Raw genomic sequence first — 17,214 nt, 5'->3', positions numbered from 1 at the left:
AAGCAGATGACGGCCATGGGGAACGGCATGTGGGGGATGGCGGCGCACAAAGGTCCCTTCTTCTCCCTCACTTGCACCACCACCCCGCCGGAGGAGGAGGCGGCAGCACCGCGGCAGCCCCTCGAGCAGCGTCCCCAGCGGCTGCCCCGGCAGCAGAGTCCCCCCTTTGGGACCGTGGTCCATGACGCCTGTTGAAGCGTGCACGGGGCGGGGGGAAGGGAGGGAGAGGCGAAGACGCAGCTCCCCAGAGAAGCCTCTGCTGGAGTGAGCCGCCGGAGCGGGAATCAGCCGCCGCCTCCGAAGGCACCTCTGGAGTGGAGTGGAGGGAGCGCGAGGCGAGGGACTGAACACGCGCCCAGACTCCGGAGTGCTTGGTTGAAAGAGACAGTGCAGCAGCGCACGCTCTCTCACTCATCACACGCGCTCCCTCCCTGCCTCGCGCCCTCCCAGTTGTTTGGCCCGCGCCAGCACGCACGCGCTCTCGGCTTCGCCTTCCCCGCGAAAGGCACGCAAACATCTACCGTATATCTCATTCTCCCATTCCTGCCTTCAAAGACAAGTCCTCGTAACCTCAGAAACTCGCCGTCTCCAGGCACACATACTTAGGAGGCCAGCAAAGCAATGGGGGGGGGGGGGCGCGGGCACGGAAGGGACGGCTCGTGGGGGAGGGGGTGCCGCCGAAGCGCTCCCTTGACTGCTGCTGCTGAGCCAGAGAAATTTTTATTTAAAAATTTAAAAATAAAATAAAATTGGGGATCGGCGGGGGTCATGGCGGCGCCCCCCACGTGACCCGCAAAGATGGCGCCCAGGGCACGTGCCTCCCTGCCCCCACTATCATTACGCCACTGAGTCCTGTGCAGTATGACATGATGCCTTTGGAGAAGAAGCCTCCAGTTTGGAGAAGCCAAAAGGGTCACATATAAGCCCATGGTCTACACCTATGGATCAAGGGAAGGCACATGGCTTGCAGGCAAGACAATGCAAGACCCCCAGACATTGGTTGGGATGATGGAAGAACCCCAGAGACTTGTTGGCTTGTGTTTTTGAGCTGCTTTTATTTTTGAATGGTACATTTTAGAAGGTGGACTTTTCCTTTGAGGGATGAGCAGGCAGGTCAGCTTACAAATTCAAAGTAAGAGGCACAAATGCAAGAAGAAGTCATGCTGGGGCTGGGATCAACTGAACACTATGCACCCTCAGTGATCCAGATACAGCCATAAGAATTTAATCAGCAGAACCTATTAAAAACAAGCTCAAGTCAGTCTCTCTCTCTCTCTCTCTCTCTCTCTCTCTCTCTCTCTCTCTCTCTCTCTCTCACACACACACACACAAACACACTCACACAGCATATGGCTTTTGTTTAAAGTCAAGCAACAAAAGCCACGCCTGCTTTTAGGATTTCTTGCAGGATCTTCTCAATGAATCTTAAAACAAGAGTTTTCTAGAAGCTGTTCTTACCTTTAGCACTTTGGAAGGTGCCTGGCTGATCCAGGTGCCACCAATTAACTTGAAGGAGGCACCTGACTAGTACAAGTAAAGTAAAGTGTGCCATGAAAGTCGATTTTGACAACTCTGTGGTTTTCTTTTGGTAGAATACAGGAGGGGTTTACCATTGCCTCCACCAGCGCAATCTGAGATGATGCCTTTCAGCACCTTCCAATATCGCTGCTGCCCAATATAGTACCAGCGGGGATTCAAACAGGAAACCCCCTTCGTCAAGCACTTTCCCGCTGCACCGTTAGACTAGTAGCCACCACCAATAGAACTGTCCTCCATGCTTTTGTCAAATCTCCTTTCCAAGCCATCCCAGCACGCAACCATCACCACAATCTGTGGCAGAGAATTCCATAGATTAATGATGCACTGTGTGGAAAAGGACGTCCTTTTGTGGGTCTCCTCACACCCCAGAATTGACATGAACTGCAAGCTACCCAGAAACCGTAGCATGCAAGGTCCATTCCAAACCTTACGCCATTAAATGCTTTTCTCAAGGGGATTGTCAGGACCCAGGCTCCTCAACTTTGGCCCTCCTGCAGATGTTGGCCTACAACTCCCATAATCCCTGGCTATTGGCCACTGTGGCTGGGGATTATGGGAGCTCTGGTCCAAACAGCTGCGGGGCCAGAGTTGAGCAGACCAGGTCTAGAGCAAGCCTTCCCAAGTTGGGGGCTTCCAGAGGTTGCTGAACTACAACTCCCATCAGCCCCTGCTCCAATCCATTACAGAATACACTCTGTTCTGTGCTGGTCACATCTCCCTTGGAATACTGTGTGCAGTTTAATGAAACATATGGTATTGCCATTTTGTAGATCTTATGTTTTCTCTATGCATACATGTTCAGAGATTTTCTCATGTGTGTATTTTAAGTTATAAAGATTTTTGCTTGTAAAGAAAGATACCAAAACATGAAGAAAGCAATCTTCTCTTCAGCAGCTGCTCTGGCATTGTTTTGGAGACATTGCTTGGTATCCACTTCTGAGCTGCTCATTTGAGCTGTTTGTTTCTGAATTGTTCAATTTTCAGAGGTGTGACTAGGTAATTTTGGAGCCTGGACCTAAGCCCCTTTGGAGCTGCTCCCCCCCACCCCCCGCTGCATGTTAAGCATCATTTTTTAACATGTAGGTTCTTGAAGGCACAAAACAAACCACCCAGGACAGACTGCAGAGGATTTTGGGGCCCCAGATGGTGTGTAGGCCCTGGATTTCGGCCCCACAGCCCAGGGGTAAGAGCGCCTGTTCATTCTAAGCATGTTATAGTGTATATAACACCCCCTTCTATTTTCTTATACCAGTAAAGTTGCAATGAAGTCTGCCTCGCAAATGAAAAACCATACGGCCAAAAGAACCCCTCAGTAACTGTTGTCTTTTGGGGAGACGCTTGGGGAACACTTAAGTAGCTGCCACTCAACTATTTCATATCAGATGAGATTGAAACTGATCACGAGGCCATTGCCTGATGCCTCAGCCAGTGGGCATCACAATCCAGTCCTTGTTGGCCTCCCCACATTCGACCATACATGGTTTCTTTAAAAGCCCGTCTAAATATGGCCTGCCTCTTTCTGCTGTCACAATGAGAGCAATCACAGCCCCCCTCCCACTTCTGCCCGCATCATAATACCCCATGTGCTCTGAGCCCAAATAAAAGCAGCTCAGCTTTGCTGAGTAGCTCTGGCGGGTGGGTTGGCGGAGTCTCCCGGGCGGGTGGGTGCATAGAGGGCGAGCCGGGCGGGTGGGCAGTCACAGAGAGGAAACCGGTAATGTTTCCCCTCTGCCCGTGTGGGATTTGGGAGGGCAACCCAAGTCCTAGACTTGGCTACAATCTTAATCTCTGTAGGGGATCCAGACATCCAGAAGAAGAAGCCCAACTTCACCCACCGGTAAGTTAGACACCTCCCTACCCCGTGCCCCCTTCACATCCCATCCTACTTTCCCCGCTTGCTTCCCTCCCATTTAACACAGGGGATCTCTCTTCCTTTCATTTCAGGCCATGACCTTCACCATCAATCGAGCCCCTTTCGGGCACAATGGCTGAAGCGGAGGTCTTGCCTCCTCACCGTCAGAAGAACCTTCATGTGTAGCTCCAAGGCCAAACTCCCAAAGGCAAAGATAGACACTGTGCTGTCCTTTTGGTTGAGCCATAGGTAGCTCAAGCTGTGTCTGGGCGGGATCATCCATTGGTGGTCCTGCCCCAACACAGATTGACCAAGGCCCACTGTTTAACCTGGCTGTGCAGGCCTGGCTGGTTGCCACTTTTTGGAGCCGAGAAGGAATTTTCCCCTGGGAGATTTCTCGATCCCCAGGTTTTTTGCCTTCTCTGCACAGCCTTCTCCTTGAGCTCTGCAAGCACCTTGGCTTGCCGCTGAAGAAGAGTCAACCAGTTGGTCTTCCTCCCCCCCCCCCAAATAAAAGATAAATCAATCTGAAGACATTGTCGCCTTGTCTTTCTTGGGTCGTCTCTTTCTTGTTGGGCTCCTGGGAGTGGTTAGGTCTCAATGAGGAAAATCACTCATGTCATGTAATGGATCTGGGGATCAATCAGGCTGGGATTAAGATCCAGAGGTAGAATGGTTGAATGGGACCGGGGAGATCCGAGTTTAAAACCCTCACTCAGTGATCTACTTCTCAGCTTTCTCACCGGGTTGTTGTGCAAATAAGAGAGGAAGGTGGAGAACACCACCTTGGTCTAAGGGTGTAATCGGTGAAAAACCTCAGCACTCTGTGTGCCTCAGTCTAACACAGAAGCGCTAGATCTTTGCCTTCCTTCTGAACAACACAAATGAAAGGCACTTTCTCTTACTGGAGACGAGGTTGTGTTCAGAGAACATTGGCCCCTACCATTGAAACTTGCCACAGCTTGAAATTCTGCCCCAGTCATAGATCCGGAGGGCTTTTGGGGCTGCCACTACTTTCATCTCTAAAAGGTTTAACAAAAAAGGTGTAATTCCCACTGTAACAAATGTGAGTTACAAAGAGCATCTCTTTTGTTATCCTGAACCCCCAGAGAAGCCTCCACTTTGGTGAAGCCAAAAGGGTCACATATAAGCGCATGGTCTACACTTCTGGATCAAGGGATCTGCACATGGCTTGCAGATGCTCAAAGAAGAGAGGGCCTGCTGGAACGGGGAGGGGGCCATCCCAGGGGATGATCAGTTACGCTATGTCGGTTTGTGGCTTGCTCTTTGTATCGAAGAGGTATACAAACATTTCACCTCTAGGAACAAGGAGACAGTCCTGCACACTGGTTTATATTTTAACCTGCTTCTCTTCTTGAATGGTTCATTTTATGAAAAACCTCAGCACTCGAGTCCACCAATCTTTCCCAGAATTGCTCAGTGCCTCACATCCTTCTGAACAACACTAATGAAAGGCACTTTCTCTTACTGGAGATGGGGTTGCGTTCAGAGAACATTGGCCCTCCCACTGAAACGTGCCGCAGTTTGAAATCCTCCCCAATCATAGATGCGGAGGAGGACCTTTCGGGCTGCCACTATCTTTTATCTCCAGAAGATCTGACAAGAGGGCATCACCCACTGCAACAAATGCGAATCAGAACCTCTCTTGATATCCTGAGCCCCCAGAGAAGAAGCCTCCAGTTCGGAGAAGCCAAAAGGGTCACATATAAGCACATGGTCTACACCTATGGATCAAGTGAAGGCACATGGCTTGCAGGCGAGACAACGCAAGACCCCCAGACATTGGTTGGGATGATGGAAGAACCCCAGAGACTTGTTGGTTTGTGTTTTTGAGCTGCTTTTATTTTTGAATGGTACATTTTAGAATGTGGACTTTTCCTTTGAGGGAGGGGCAGGCAGGTCAGCTTACAAATTCAAAGTAAGAGGCACAAATGCAAGAGGAAGTCATGCTGGGGCTGGGATCAACTGAACACTATGCACCCTCAGTGATCCAGGTACAGCCATAAGAATTTAATCAGGAGAACCTATTAAAAGCAAGCTAAAGTCTCTCTCTCTCACACACAAACACACACACACAGAGGCAACACATAGCTTTTGTTTAAAGTCAAGAAAGAAGAGCCACACCTGCTTTTAGGATTTCTTGCAGGATCTCCTCAATTAATCTTAAAACAAAAGTTTTCTAGAAGCTCTTCTTACCTTTAGCACTCTGGAAGGTCCTTGGCTGATCCAGGTGCCATCAATTAACTTGAAGGAGGCACCTGACTAGTAAAGGTAAAGTGGTCCATGAAAGTCGATTTTGACAGCCCTGTGGTTTTCTTTTGGTAGAATACAGGAGGGGTTTCCCATTGCCTCCTCCAGCGCAATCTGAGATGATGCCTTTCACCATCTTCCTATAGCGCGGCTGCCCGATATACTCCCAGCCTTGTTCTAAATGCTTGGATATGAGAGGTCTCCTGAGCAGGGGAGAGCTCTGAGACACTATAGCATCTCCAACTATTAACTACCCAAACAGAGCTAGACTGACAGCATCTCCGGGCATCTTTCATGGTGGGCCGTATTGTTCTCCAAAGAGGTATGGGAGGCAGCAGAATCCCCAGGATTGCAGCTGGCTTGAGCGATTCAGGTGTGTGCCTTGCGCAACCTCCAACCATTCCTGTGCAGCACATTCAGCAGAAAAATAACGGAGTCCAGCGTCCCCCTTGAGCTGCATGCCTGAGGGGAGGGTTTCCACCATTTTGCCTTCCCAACAGCCCTGTGAAGCAGGTCAAGTGACAAGACAGGCATGACGAAGAAAAAGAAAAAACAGAGCTTTGAGGGGGTGGGGGGTGTAATGTGAGAGAAAACCACTACCTGTGCAGTGTCTTTTCATCAGAGGATGGAAATGCATGCAAAATATGTCTGCTCAAGATATATCACGCTGCTTACAGATTGTAGGAAATGCTGCATGGAGTAGAGAGAGTGGACAGAAAAGCTTTTCTCCCTCTCCCCCAACACTTGAGCCCGGGGTCATCCCATGAAACGGAAGGCCAGGAAATGTAGGACCGACAAAGGAAGTACTTGGTCACGCATTACCTATGGAGTTCTCTTCCATGGGGTGTGGTGACGGCCAGTCGCTCGGATGGCTTTCAAAGGGGCTTGGGCAAATTCATGGAGGGCAGGACAGTCCATGGCTGCTAGTCTGGTGGCTCCCAGGAGCAGCTGATGGCCTGATCCAAAGTACTAAACGTAAGAGGGGCTTCTAGAAGTGATTGATGGATTGATTGATTAAAAAGCCAAGGGCAAACCTGTAGTTACCACTGTTTGCACTCTGGATTTCATTGGACCATGAGATCTGCATTGTGTTTTGCTGTAGCGAATGCAAAGGGCCTGGGAGAAGGAGCTATTAGGTCAAGTTCAAAGCACAGAACTGCAGGAGAACCTCCCCTGGCTGTCAACCCCCTGATGACTCACAGGTGGGAAGCTGGAGTAGACGTGAGTTAGGAAAGGTTGTGCGGTTGAGTCGGTGTCAATTCCTGGGGAAGACAGAGCCATGTGGTTTGCTTGGTAGAATACAGGAAAAGTTTACCATTGCCTCCTCCTGTGCAGAGGCGTAACTAGGGAAAACGGCGCCCAGGGCAAACACTGGAATTGCGCCCCCCCCCCGCCTTTGTTAAGCACTGACATCTTGTCTCACCCTAAGAGATGTGGACTGCCTTGCCCATTTCAGCTCATGAATTGGAACAATGGTCCCCACAGTGAACAGAGCTCAAAAGTGTTAACTCCCAGGTACCTGGCAGCTCTTTAAAAGACAACCTCTCTATGTTTGGTTTCATTGTCGGATTTTTGTTCCCATCAACGATATTATTCCTACCAGTTTCCACTTGTTTAACAGCAACAACAAACACCAGAGAAGCCCACGTCTTGGATGCATCTCGCCCCCGCCGCCGGGAGTTCTGCACGCACCCCCTCTCGCCAGCTCTCTCTCTCTCTCTCTCTCTCTCTCACACACACACCCTCCCGCAGTCGTGCAAGCACGAGCGGCGCAACTGCTCCGCGCCCGGCCAGGGCCTGAAGGCTGCTTACCTAGCCCTGGCACAAAGGTGTTGAGGAACAAGCAGATGACGGCCATGGGGAACGGCATGTAGGGGATGGCGGCGCACAGAGGTCCCTTCTTCTCCCTCACTTGCACCACCACCCCGCCGGAGGAGGAGGCGGCAGCACCGCGGCAGCCCCTCGAGCAGCGTCCCCAGCGGCTGCCCCGGCAGCAGAGTCCCCCCTTTGGGACCGTGGTCCATGACGCCTGTTGAAGCGTGCACGGGGCGGGGGGAAGGGAGGGAGAGGCGAAGACGCAGCTCCCCAGAGGAGCCTCTACTGGAGTGAGCCGCCGGAGCGGGAATCAGCCGCCGCCTCCGAAGGCACCTCTGGAGTGGAGTGGAGGGAGCGCGAGGCGAGGGACTGAACACGCGCCCAGACTCCGGAGTGCTTGGTTGAAAGAGACAGTGCAGCAGCGCACGCTCTCTCACTCATCACACGCGCTCCCTCCCTGCCTCGCGCCCTCCCAGTTGTTTGGCCCGCGCCAGCACGCACGTGCTCTCGGCTTCGCCTTCCCCGCGAAAGGCACGCAAACATCTACCGTATATCTCATTCTCCCATTCCTGCCTTCAAAGACAAGTCCTCGTAACCTCAGAAACTCGCCGTCTCCAGGCACACATACTTAGGAGGCCAGCAAAGCAATGGGGGGGGGGCGCGGGCGCGGAAGGGACGGCTCGTGGGGGAGGGGGCTCCCTTGACTGCTGCTGCTGAGCCAGAGAAATTTTTATTTAAAAATTTAAAAATAAAATAAAATTGGGGATCGGCGGGGGTCATGGCGGCGCCCCCCACGTGACCTGCAAAGATGGCGCCCAGGGCACGTGCCTCCCTGCCCCCACTATCATTACGCCACTGAGTCCTGTGCAGTATGACATGATGCCTTTGGAGAAGAAGCCTCCAGTTTGGAGAAGCCAAAAGGGTCACATATAAGCCCATGGTCTACACCTATGGATCAAGGGAAGGCACATGGCTTGCAGGCAAGACAATGCAAGACCCCCAGACATTGGTTGGGATGATGGAAGAACCCCAGAGACTTGTTGGCTTGTGTTTTTGAGCTGCTTTTATTTTTGAATGGTACATTTTAGAAGGTGGACTTTTCCTTTGAGGGATGAGCAGTCAGGTCAGCTTACAAATTCAAAGTAAGAGGCACAAATGCAAGAAGAAGTCATGCTGGGGCTGGGATCAACTGAACACTATGCACCCTCAGTGATCCAGATACAGCCATAAGAATTTAATCAGCAGAACCTATTAAAAACAAGCTCAAGTCAGTCTCTCTCTCTCTCTCTCTCTCTCTCTCTCTCTCTCTCACACACACACACACACACACACACTCACACAGCATATGGCTTTTGTTTAAAGTCAAGCAACAAAAGCCACGCCTGCTTTTAGGATTTCTTGCAGGATCTTCTCAATGAATCTTAAAACAAGAGTTTTCTAGAAGCTGTTCTTACCTTTAGCACTTTGGAAGGTGCCTGGCTGATCCAGGTGCCACCAATTAACTTGAAGGAGGCACCTGACTAGTACAAGTAAAGTAAAGTGTGCCATGAAAGTCGATTTTGACAACTCTGTGGTTTTCTTTTGGTAGAATACAGGAGGGGTTTACCATTGCCTCCACCAGCGCAATCTGAGATGATGCCTTTCAGCACCTTCCAATATCGCTGCTGCCCAATATAGTACCAGCGGGGATTCAAACAGGAAACCCCCTTCGTCAAGCACTTTCCCGCTGCACCGTTAGACTAGTAGCCACCACCAATAGAACTGTCCTCCATGCTTTTGTCAAATCTCCTTTCCAAGCCATCCCAGCACGCAACCATCACCACAATCTGTGGCAGAGAATTCCATAGATTAATGATGCACTGTGTGGAAAAGGACGTCCTTTTGTGGGTCTCCTCACACCCCAGAATTGACATGAACTGCAAGCTACCCAGAAACCGTAGCATGCAAGGTCCATTCCAAACCTTACGCCATTAAATGCTTTTCTCAAGGGGATTGTCAGGACCCGGGCTCCTCAACTTTGGCCCTCCTGCAGATGTTGGCCTACAACTCCCATAATCCCTGGCTATTGGCCACTGTGGCTGGGGATTATGGGAGCTCTGGTCCAAACAGCTGCGGGGCCAGAGTTGAGCAGACCAGGTCTAGAGCAAGCCTTCCCAAGTTGGGGGCCTCCAGAGGTTGCTGAACTACAACTCCCATCAGCCCCTGCTCCAATCCATTACAGAATACACTCTGTTCTGTGCTGGTCACATCTCCCTTGGAATACTGTGTGCAGTTTAATGAAACATATGGTATTGCCATTTTGTAGATCTTATGTTTTCTCTATGCATACATGTTCAGAGATTTTCTCATGTGTGTATTTTAAGTTATAAAGATTTTTGCTTGTAAAGAAAGATACCAAAACATGAAGAAAGCAATCTTCTCTTCAGCAGCTGCTCTGGCATTGTTTTGGAGACATTGCTTGGTATCCACTTCTGAGCTGCTCATTTGAGCTGTTTGTTTCTGAATTGTTCAATTTTCAGAGGTGTGACTAGGTAATTTTGGAGCCTTGACCTAAGCCCCTTTGGAGCTGCTCCCCCCCACCCCCCGCTGCATGTTAAGCATCATTTTTTAACATGTAGGTTCTTGAAGGCACAAAACAAACCACCCAGGAAAGACTGCAGAGGATTTTGGGGCCCCAGGTGGTGTGTAGGCCCTGGATTTCGGCCCCACAGCCCAGGGGTAAGAGCGCCTGTTCATTCTAAGGATGTTATAGTGTATATAACACCCCCTTCTATTTTCTTATACCAGTAAAGTTGCAATGAAGTCTGCCTTGCAAATGAAAAACCATACGGCCAAAATAATCCCTCAGTAATTGTTGTCTTTTGGGGAGATGCTTGGGGAACACTTAAGTAGCTGCCACTCAACTATTTCATATCAGATGAGATCGAAACTGATCACGAGGCCATTGCCTGATGCCTCAGCCAGTGGGCATCACAATCCAGTCCTTGTTGGCCTCCCCACATTGGACCATACATGGTTTCTTTAAGAGCCCGTCTAAATATGGCCTGCCTCTTTCTGCGGTCACAATGAGAGCAATCACAGCCCCCCTCCCACTTCTGCCCGCATCATAATACCCCATGTCCTCTGAGCCCAAATAAAAGCAGATCAGCTTTGCTGAGTAGCTCAGGTGGGTGGGTGGGCGGAGTCTCCCGGGCGGGTGGGTGCATAGAGGGCGAGCCGGGCGGGTGGGCAGTCACAGAGAGGAAACCGGTAATGTTTTCCCTCTGCCCGTGTGGGATTTGGGAGGGCAACCCAAGTCCTGGACTTGGCTACAATCTTAATCCTTGTAGGGGATCCAGACATCCAGAAGAAGAAGCCCAACTGCACCCACCGGTAAGCAGAGGCGTAACTAGGGAAAACGGCGCCCGGGGCAAGCACTGAAATGGTGTCCCCCCCGCCGCCCCCCCAACATACGTCTGACAGACACACAAACTAAATACTGGACTAGGACCGGGGAGACCCGAGTTCAAATCCCCATTCAGCCATGAAACTAGCTGGGTGACTCTGGGCCAGTCACTTCTCTCTCAGCCTAACCTACTTCACAGGGTTGTTGTGAAAGAGAAACTCAAGTATGTAGTACACCGCTCTGGGCTCCTTGGAGGAAGAGTGGGATATAAAATGTAAAAAATAAAATAAAAATGTAAAAAAATAACTCAATATAAGGCAGTTTCCTCTGTTCCTATGTTGTTTGCAGCTTTGACTTCCTCCCCGTTGACTGTAATGGGATTCCTCTAGAGTAAAAGGACAACCAAAGCCAACGGGTTTTTGCAATAAGAAAACTGGTGGGAAGTGAATCCCTTCCACTGAATTCTAGCTCAAAGTGCTGAAAAACCCAGAGGCCAGCTCTGTCATCTTTATAACAACCCTGCAAGGTAGACTTGTAAAATACATTTTACAGATGGGAAACTGAGGCTGAGGCTGCCTAAGGAAACCGAGATGATATTCGAACCAGAGACTTGCAGCTCAGACATTTAGCTCCACTCTGCACTGGAGATTACACTCTTTTTAATCCAGTAATAAAGTAATACAGGATTACTACTAGTAGTAAAACTCCTAGTTTGGCAATTCCGCCTTGCTATTGTTTTAATGAAAGGCGGTATACAAATTTAACGATAAACAAATAACAATAAATAAATTCACGGTCTAACATCCCACTGCAACAGATTTCGCCATGCTGCATGGATCTAAACTCCATTGATTCCCAAGGAAGTATTTGTTTGGATTGGGAAGCAGGCTGCCATCCTTAAGGCTGCAGACTATGCACACTTACTTAGGAGTAAGGGAGGCCCATTGAACTCAGAGGGTTCAGCAAGCATCCCCAAAGCTTCTGGGACAACCTTTCCCTGCTGAACCTTTACTCAGAAATAAATCTCGAGTTCAGCTAAACGGCCTTCCCCAGAAATGAGGCTTTAATCTGGAAATCCACGAACTTCAATCTTTCCAAGTAAAACGCGACGAAGGACCCACTTCTTTTGACAGTGAACTTCCTCGATGCCACACGGCCGAGGTCAAGCGCTTCACAGCCCTGATCCCGATCCGCCGCTTGGATTGCATGCAACCCACTTCCCACCCTGAGCAATCGAGTATACAATTGCCGACTTCATGACATGCATCTTTCAGAAAACTTTTATTTTACCATAATATTGCCTCAAAAGTTACCAAGAATGCAATAAATAACCATAGTATTATTAGCCATAATACCAACTTTAAAAAGCAGAAGTAATTCCTGAAGGGGACACAACTTAGCAAAACATATTTCAGTTTTCTCTTACTACCAATCTAATCACTGCATCGGAGGAAACCTTAAGAAATATGGCCTAACACCTGCTATAGAAAAGTACTGCAATGAATTATTTAAGTAGTGTTTTGTTATGCCAATAGCAGTGTAAAGCATAGCATCTTTATACGAGTGACAGCTTGCAGCATTTAGAGTGGCAGCATTTAGAGTGTTCTCAAAGCTGGAAAGATTAGTAGACATCTGTAAACAGTCAGTCAATGATGTTCACCACCCAAACAGTACAACTGAATTGTTTTACCCTCTGCTCAACTTCTATTCAAAAATGTCTTTTCAATCTTAGCTTGGATACTAGTTTTAGTGAGCATTGCTATTTCTGCCTGTGGAGTCTTGCATGTATAAGGACAATTTGATATCTTCTCCAGTTCTAATTTTATGATTTGCATTGAATGGTGGTAGAAGGGCAATGCCCAGTTCTGTGTTTAATTAAGTCAGTCCTATTCAGTTCAAAGGGACTTATTCCCAAGTAAGTGTGCATAGATAGCATTATAATCTTGAATGTTTAGCACCTAGAGCTACTACCAATTGAAGGTACTCTTTAAACCATTTAATTACCTAAATTTATTTATTATTTCTCTGTGTAAACTGCCCTGAGCTGTTTTTGGAAGGGCGGTATAGAAATAGAATAAATGATGATGATGATGATGATGATAATAATAATCATCATCATCTTATCATGTCCCTCTTACAAAATATTGTAGGGTTGCAGTTTAATGTTCTATATCTGTCTGTCTGCATAATTGGATGAAGAAACACAGCTCTGCTCTCTAGCCTAAAAGCATCAGGAGGACTGTTATGGGTTTCTGTTTTTTAAGATTCATTTAATCCTCATTTGGTACATGAAAGGGAAAGTCCTAGAGGGATGTTGGGGTACTGTGGCAACTTTGTTCAATACAAGATTAATAACAAGAGAATGCTAAATTGCTCCCCTCTGCATCATATGTTCACTGCACCAGAATTTTAGCCCCTGCAGTTGTGCCTGGGCTTTTGATCTTAAGGGATCAAACCCACAACAGTTGTTATGTCGTGTTTTGGGGTTGGGGGGGTTAAAGGAGTGAGGTAGTGGGTGGGGATGAATGACAACAGTATTCCAGCTAAACAGTCCAAAAAGAAAACATTTTGTTTGTAATGCACAATGGAACGGTGTCACTAAACACTGCAAATACACTCCAACCTACCTTACCTTCGTCAGCTTTTGCACAACGTTAAAAAAAAGGAATCCCTTCCCCTTCTGCCCCCGCCCCGCAATCAGAATATTGGAAGCAGCATAAATATTATAAGAGCCGGATCATTCTCAGCCCCAAGTCCTCCTTGCCAATAGTTTGTAACTGAATCTCTCTGCGTTTGACGAGCCAGCCCAGCTCGGTTGAGTCCCTTCTTCAGCCGCGCTTTACCCACTTCCCTTTGGCAGTCTAAGTGGGACTGGAAAGACACCCACTGCATATGCACTGTAAAAGTTTAGCTGTAAAAGCTAAAACAGCGGTTGCAGCCAGGGGTGCTTCAAAATTGCAAAGTTAAATATTTGTTTAACTGCCAGGCAAAGGCTGCTCCTGCGGCAGCTCTAATGGGCTTGCATAAATAGTTGTTTTGTTATTACCACTTGTCTGCAAAAACAACATTGGCTCCGCATCCTGACACATCGTATTTAAAAAACGGGCAGCCAGGAGAAATCTCTCATCTAATGTGAGGGGGTGGGGGGAGCGACAGTGAAATGAATTTGCTTCCGTTCCGTGTTGGGGGCGGGCGGGGTAAGGAAAGCTGAGCCGTGCGATTTATATAGTCAGTTCGAAAAAATTAACAAAACACGGCGCTTCTATTAGTTTTTAATTAGATTTTGTGATTTTTGACATGTTTAAAGGACAAAACTGTGTGCTTATGGAGGAAGACTTCCGCAGGAATCTATTTGATTAAATATATTTACTATGGAGATCCTGACTAATTCTAAGGGGGGGTGGCGGCGGCGGGGGATCCCATCCCACCAGATGTGTTGGGAGTGCTGATGGCAAGGGTAAACCGGTGTCAATTGTGTTTGCCGTGCGTTCTCTCTCTCCCCCCTCCCCGAAAAAGTAAGCATTTAACTTCAGTCTATGTGGACTGAAATGTAGGAAATCTGTTTCTGGTGGGGGGGGGGGAAGTTTCCCAAAGAGAGCACTAAAGTACAGAGAGAGATCAGTGAAGAGTGTGGCAGTAGTGCTGCTACTGGGCTGCTCAGGCGGGGAGCTGCAAGCTCAGGCTGCAAGAAGCCGAGGAGAGCGTGGAGGCAAAAGTGAGTGAGCTCTTTTTGCAGCGGCGGCAGAGAGGCAGGCGGGAAAGGCTGGCCTGGCCGGTTACTAATAAATTGCTATGGCGGGGGGAAGAGGACTCTGGTGGCCGCTGCTGAGAAACATCAGCAGCTTTTCTGCCGCTTTTCTGCCGCTAAACAAAGGGAGGGCGGCAGCTTTTCTGCCGCTAAACAAGGGGAGGGTGATGTGTGCGTGGGGAATTCTAGTACCTCAAGTGGCCTTCCGGGCCATCCTCAGCGGCGAGGCGGCCAGCTTGGGCTGTGCGCCCTGCACCGTGCTTCGGCTGCCTCTCGCCTGCGGGCTCCCCGTGCCGCCGCTTCCCGGGGCTGGGGCGGCGAGGTGAGCTGCGTGTCCTGCCTTTCCCCTTCGTTCCTTCACTTCGTCCTGCAGCAGGAAGAATCCAGGCGGTGCGCAAGGCCAGCCCCCGGAGGCGAAGCAAGCCCCGCTCGCTGGCTGGCGCCTGGCTCGCTCGTCTTTGAACTTTTGAACTGTGATTTGAATGGTGATTTGAAAACTACTGGTGCTCGCCGCGGCGCCTGCAGCCAAGCCAGGCCAGCATTATTATTATTTAAAAAAAAAAATAATAATTAAAATTTAATTTGGGGGATCGGCGGGGGTCATGGCGGCGCCCCCCCACGTGACCAGGAAAGATGGCGCCTGGGGCACGTGCCCCCCCTGCCCCCCCTATCGTTACGCCTCTGCCGGTAAGTTAGACACCTCCCTACCCCGTGCCCCCTTCACATCCCATCCTACTTTCCCCGCTTGCTTCCCTCCCATTTAACACAGGGGATCTCTCTTCCTTTCATTTCAGGCCATGACCTTCACCATCAATCGAGCCCCTTTCGGGCACAATGGCTGAAGCGGAGGTCTTGCCTCCTCACCGTCAGAAGAACCTTCATGTGTAGCTCCAAGGCCAAACTCCCAAAGGCAAAGATAGACACTGTGCTGTCCTTTTGGTTGAGCCATAGGTAGCTCAAGCTGTGTCTGGGCGGGATCATCCATTGGTGGTCCTGCCCCAACACAGATTGACCAAGGCCCACTGTTTAACCTGGCTGTGCAGGCCTGGCTGGTTGCCGCTTTTTGGAGCCGAGAAGGAATTTTCCCCTGGGAGGTCTCTCGATCCCCAGGTTTTTTGCCTTCTCTGCACAGCCTTCTCCTTGAGCTCTGCAAGCACCTTGGCTTGCCGCTGAAGAAGAGTCAACCAGTGGGTCTTTCCCCCTAGCTCCCCCCCCCCCAAATAAAAGATAAATCAATCTGAAGACATTGTTGCCTTGTCTTTCTTGGGTCGTCTATTTCTTGTTGGGCTCCTGGGAGTGGTTAGGACTCAAAGAGGAAAATCACTTATGTCAGGAATGGATCTGGGGATCAATCAGGTTGGGATTAAGATCCAGAGGTAGAATGCTTGATGGGGATCCGGGAGATCGGAGTTTAAAACCCTCACTCAACTAGCTCCTGCTTCTCAACTTAGCCTACCTCACCGGGTTGTTGTGCAAATAAGAGAGGAAGGTGGAGAACACCACCTTGGTTTAAGGGTGTAATTGGTGAAAAACCTCAGCACTCGAGTCCACCAATCTTTCCCAGAATCGCTCAGTCCTTCACATCCTTCTGAACAACACTAATGAAAGGCACTTTCTCTTACTGGAGATGGGGTTGCATTCAGAGAACATTGGCCCTACCACTGAAATGTGCCACAGTTTGAAATCCTGCCCAATCATAGATGCGGAGGAGGACATTTGGGGCTGCCACTATCTTTTATCTCCAGAAGATCTGACAAGAGGGCATCACCCACTGCAACAAATGCGAATCAGAACCTCTCTTGATATCCTGAGCCCCCAGAGAAGAAGCCTCCAGTTTGGAGAAGCCAAAAGGGTGACATATAAGCGCATGGTCTACAGCTATGGATCAAGTGAAGGCACATGGCTTGCAGGCGAGACAACGCAAGACCCCCAGACATTGGTTGGGATGATGGAAGAACCCCAGAGACTTGTTGGTTTGTGTTTTTGAGCTGCTTTTATTTTTGAATGGTACATTTTAGAATGTGTACTTTTCCTTTGAGGGAGGGGCAGGCAGGTCAGCTTACAAATTCAAAGTAAGAGGCACAAATGCAAGAAGAAGTCACGCTGGGGGTGGGATCAACTGAACACTATGCACCCTCAGTGATCCAGGTACAGCCATAAGAATTTAATCAGGAGAACCTATTAAAAGCAAGCTAAAGTCAGTCTCTCTCTCTCTCTCTCTCTCTCTCTCTCTCTCACAAACACACACACACACACACACACACACACACAGAGCTTTTGTTTAAAGTCAAGAAAGAAGAGCCACGCCTGCTTTTAGGATTTCTTGCAGGATCTCCTCAATTAATCTTAAAACAAAAGTTTTCTAGAAGCTCTTCTTACCTTTAGCACTTTGGAAGGTACTTGGCTGATCCAGGTGCCATCAATTAACTTGAAGGAGGCACCTGACTAGTAAAGGTAAAGTGGTCCATGAAAGTCGATTTTGACAGCCCTGTGGTTTTCTTTTGGTAGAATACAGGAGGGGTTTCCCATTGCCTCCTCCAGCGCAATCTGAGATGATGCCTTTCACCATCTTCCTATAGCGCGGCTGCCCGATATACTCCCAGC

At 49.2% G+C, this 17,214-nt stretch overlaps 2 long non-coding RNA genes across 2 annotated transcripts; both read left to right on the top strand.

Annotated features, from left to right (window-relative positions):
* The first annotated feature begins 3,179 nt into the window (after window positions 1–3,179).
* On the top strand, window positions 3,180–3,923 carry LOC128347599 (uncharacterized). Its single transcript, XR_008317598.1, has 2 exons — window positions 3,180–3,376; window positions 3,484–3,923. It is a non-coding gene; the product is annotated as an uncharacterized LOC128347599 (long non-coding RNA).
* A 10,498-nt stretch (window positions 3,924–14,421) lies between these two features.
* On the top strand, window positions 14,422–15,852 carry LOC128347609 (uncharacterized). Its single transcript, XR_008317607.1, has 2 exons — window positions 14,422–15,297; window positions 15,405–15,852. It is a non-coding gene; the product is annotated as an uncharacterized LOC128347609 (long non-coding RNA).
* Window positions 15,853–17,214: the final 1,362 nt, after the last annotated feature.

Source organism: Hemicordylus capensis, chromosome 2 (assembly GCF_027244095.1).
Source record: "Hemicordylus capensis ecotype Gifberg chromosome 2, rHemCap1.1.pri, whole genome shotgun sequence".
Taxonomy (NCBI): Eukaryota; Metazoa; Chordata; class Lepidosauria; order Squamata; family Cordylidae; genus Hemicordylus; species Hemicordylus capensis.
The sequence above is the reverse complement of the archived record's forward strand: the minus strand, read 5'-3'. Positions and strand labels throughout refer to the sequence as shown.